The 4705-nt window shown below is 36.2% G+C and overlaps 1 long non-coding RNA gene across 1 annotated transcript in view; it reads left to right on the forward strand.

The window, feature by feature from the left end:
• The window catches only part of LOC128648322 (uncharacterized), a 4705-nt gene extending 539 nt beyond the window's left edge, over positions 1 to 4166 (forward strand). The window contains exon 2 of the long non-coding RNA XR_008400578.1: positions 2553 to 4166. This is a non-coding gene — a long non-coding RNA (uncharacterized LOC128648322). The remainder of the gene's footprint in view (positions 1 to 2552) is intronic.
• The last annotated feature ends 539 nt before the right edge of the window (positions 4167 to 4705 follow it).

Below are 4705 nucleotides of genomic sequence, written 5' to 3' on the forward strand. Positions count from 1 at the left end.
TACTGTGTGTTACCGTGTTTGTGAGGTGAGTGGACTGAAGCCAGGCCCAGTAAATGACCGGAGGGAAGGTAGGCTAAAAGTTCAATCTTTAAATGCTAGTAGTGGCTACTACTCCTTGCATGTTTTGTCTATCTTCTCTGTAAAAGCCTCTGCGCATTACAGTGAGTGCTACAGTGTGCAGGCTTTTACAGAGAAGACAGAGCAGACATATAAAGATTCTGTAATCTGAGACAGGAGGATATGTGCACTTGCAGGGCTCATCCCCTGTACGGTAGGCTGCTTTTCTCTCATGGACATACACAGCATAATATATATAGCATTTAAAAACATATGCATCATATATATATATATATATATATATATATATATATATATATATATATATATATATATATATATATATATAATAAATCCAAAAGATGCACTCACCTTGATTCATAATATTTCATTAGTGAGTTAACATTTTCAGGGAGTAACCCCCGTCCTCAGACTCCTGTGAATAAAACACTGGAGTCTGAGGATGGGATTTACTCCCTGAAAACGTTAACTCACTAATTAAATATTTTGAATCAAGATGAGTGCATCCTTTGGATTTATTTATTACATATATACTGGATGGCACCCCACAGTTGTACGGCAGGAACAGAGAGTGCTGATATCTTGGAAATATATATATATATATATATATATATATATATATATATATATATATATATATATATATATATATACATTTATATATATATAGGATTTAAAAACATATGCAGCATAATATATATAGCATTTAAAAAGACACTAGTTAGTGTGTTTGTGTATGTGTGTATGAGTGTGTGTGTGTGTATGTCTGAGTGTGTGTGTGGGTGTGTATGTCTGAGTGTGTGTATGTATGAGTGAGTGTGTGTATGAGTGAGTCTGTGTATGTATGAGTGTGTGTGTGTGTATGAGTGTGTGTGTGGGTGTGTATGAGTGTGTATGTCTGAGTGTGTGTGTGTGTATATAAGTGTGTGTGTGCATGAGTGTGTGTGGGTATGAGTGTGTGTGTGTGTATGTATGAGTGAGTGTGTGTGTGCGCATGAGTGAGTGTGTGTGTATGTTTGAGTGTGTGTGTGTGTGTGTATGTATGAGTGAGTGTGTGTAAGTGTGTGTATGTGTGTGTATGTATGAGTGTTTATGTGTGTGTATAAGTGTATGTATGAGTGTGTGTATGTATGAGTGTATGTATGTTTTTTTTGTATGAGGTTGTGTGTATGACTTTGTATCTTTATTTGTACTGTATTAAGAGTGGATAATCAATATTGTTTGCCGTCCACATTAGAGGTGGTTTATCTTCTACATTTCTTCTGGGGCCTTTCTTTATATGTATTCATGATATATTCATAGTAACGACTTCTGAATTTCTTTCCTTTCTGCCGTAAATCTATTGTGTGTGTGTGGGGGGAGGCTCATCCTGAAAGTTTCGCCAAAGTGGAGGCCCACTGTCTAAGTCTTTGAAAACCTCTGGCATAGTCAATATCTCAGCCCAAATTCAGACATTATCTGACATATCTTGTAAATAACTTAACCTTTGGGTTAGTAACTAAGAACGATAAATAAATGTAAATGTTTCAAAGCTACAGGTGAAAAGTTCACCTGTAGTTACATACTTACACTAACGCGCTCTGGAGACCTTATCCTCTTCTGGCCAGAGCCCCGGCCGCGCCAGCAGGAGGCTTAGCAGTTCGGTTTCAAGGGCTAAGAAATGAGCATATGAACCTACCTAGGTTTAGCTGTCAAAAAAGAATACCAAGAGAACAAAGCAAATGTAATGATAAAAGTAAATTAGAAAGTTGCATTACCCTATCTGAATCATGAAAGTTTATTTTGACTAGACTGTCCCTTTAACAAATGTAAATGCTTCTTTACTTCAGGTGAAAAGGTAAAAGTATAAAATTCCTCATACTTACCTGTAGCTCATACTTGCCTGTAGCTCATACTTACCTGTAGCTCATACTTAACTGTAGCTCATACTTACCTGTAGCTCATACTTGCCTGTAGCTCATACTTACCTGTAGCTCATACTTTGAACTCTGATTTGATTGGAGCTTTGCTCATTGGACCATACTTTATTATTTTACGCTATTTATATTATATAAATGAGGACATACAAATGGTTAACACAAAAGCATCAATATAAATGCCCTAGTGCAATCATGGGCCATAGAGTGTGAAGTTACCTGGATCTTGCAAATGCCACATCACCCCAAGATTGCTGGACTGTTTGAAAGAAGCAACAGGCTTCTGAAAAATCAGATCCGCAAACGGACCCCAAGTCATACTCTGAGGGGATGAGATACAGGATTTACTCACTCTAACAAAATGGTGTGGGGAGGGAGCTCTCCCAGTAAAGCACTGACTGACAGAAACAGAGGGACCAATAACAGTGGGAGATGTCATGACAAGGTGTGTGCTCTAGAACCTACAGGTGGTGTCAGAAAACAAGATACTCTAATTGCAGAAATAAACTTCAAAAAAGATATTGCAATGTGGACTGATTGCTGTTTTTTACTTTTCAGGTGCAGCAAGATGTATGGTCCCATACCAACCTGGATACCAGATATGAAAGCTGCACTGGACCTTAATGTCACCACTACTGCTGCAAGGCCTAGTAGACCCTTGGCCCAAAGAGAGACTGTTATACATCCAACGCAACAGCTGTCAGAAATCTACCAACTGAGAACTTTGATTGCTTTAACCCACTGATGAACATCACACACGTGCTGCTGATGCAGTTAAAAACATGCTGATTTTTGTGAACTGTACTTGAAAGAGAATGTGGCCAATTTGGGCTTATGGGTGGTTAACAGCAGAGTGAAAAGATTAATGATACAGCTAAATTAACTTAATGATGTGTGATAGAATCAACAGGTGGAGTGTAATGGATAGAAAATATTCATGATTTCATAAACAAATAATGATTTAATAGTCAATTTCTTAGCAGTTTATCTTACACAATATTGCTTAGTAGAGGACATATATACACAGTACAGATACATAGTTTTCTCTATACATATAAATATTCAGTATATATACCTATTTAGCACAATTATGCCTTTAAGAAGTCACGTTACACTTGTAAATATATACAGATATTTTATATATGTATATATAGGGGGCGCTCTCTATAAAACAAAATAATGAAACGAGTCCATATCAAATGTCCAAAAGCAATCTATCTGAAGTAAAGATAGTAGGCATCAACAGGCAGTTCCTTGGCACAGGCAATGGTTCACCACCTCCAGAAAGCCTAGAAGCGATAGCACAAGGGTCCCGTATGGCGTAGCACAGTCACAAATATTGTATATGAATAGGATAAAAATACACTCACATATGAAGTGCACCACAAGGTGACAAATAAGCTGGAACTCCACAGTTGTCCATCTGACTCACAACCGGCAATGCGGGATATAAAAGTCATCAGGATCCAATTCCAAAATGATGTCTCAATGAACACTCTGTAAAGACAAAACAGCAAAACCACATGAGCAAGCACAGTCACAGAAGAGAAATAGTGAAACGGAATGTAACACTCACAAGATCAAAGCACCTCAGGTGCAATAAACGTACCTGAGTTACATTCTATTTCACTATTTCTCTTATGTGACTGTACTTGCTCATGTGGTGTCATCTACCATATTCCTTTATATCACTGTTTAATAAAAAAACATATATATATTACTTTCAATATGCTTAAATATGAGGGACATTATAGGTGTGCACTGACACTAAACTAAGCTGAATGACACAACGGTGGGGGTTTTTATCAGTGCACCTAGGGCCATTTGGAACTTTTAATACTTGCAAGCCCCTCTCCATTTGATCTCCCAGAAGCAAGAGAGAAAGTGCAGACAAGGGTCATTGACGTCAGGAGCCCGGAATAGGCCCCACCCACCTGCTAGACAAGGACAGATTAAGTCACTGTCTTTGCTGTAGCTGCCATCATGCTTTCATTTGAGCACTAAATTGATTTAAACTACATTATATACATATTAAAAATATATATTTTCACTACTATAAATATATGTGGTGTTGTGGGAAAGTCATCTGTTTATGTATTTTTCCTTTATATTTTACATTTTGGTGAAAATATATTAATACAATAAAATGTAAAAATAAAAAAAATCACATACTGTCTGTATTAAACAATAAGTGATTATTATGGAATAAGGCTCACAGCAATTCAACATCTGATAAATATATATTTTTTTCTATGACACCATGTAACAACGGAATATAATGGATAACTCACCCAGATTACAAAAAATAAACTATATATACACACACACATACATAGATATACACACAAATACACACACACACACATATATATATATATATATATATATATATATATATATATATATATATATATATATATATATATATATACACACAGATACACATATACTGTATATATACAGTATCCCACAAAAGTGAGTACACCCCGTCACATTTTTGTAAATATTTTATTATATCTTTTTATGTGACAACACTGAAGAAATGACACTTTGCTACAATGTAAAGTAGTGAGTGTACAGCCTGTATAACAGTGTAAATTTGCTGTCCCCTCAAAATAACTCAAAGCACAGCCATTAATGTCTAAACCGTTGGCAACAAAAGTGAGTACACCCCTAAGTGGAAATGTCCAAATTGGGCCCAATTAGCCATT

The sequence above is a fragment of the Bombina bombina genome, chromosome 2 (assembly GCF_027579735.1).
Source record: "Bombina bombina isolate aBomBom1 chromosome 2, aBomBom1.pri, whole genome shotgun sequence".
NCBI classification, from domain to species: domain Eukaryota; kingdom Metazoa; phylum Chordata; class Amphibia; order Anura; family Bombinatoridae; genus Bombina; species Bombina bombina.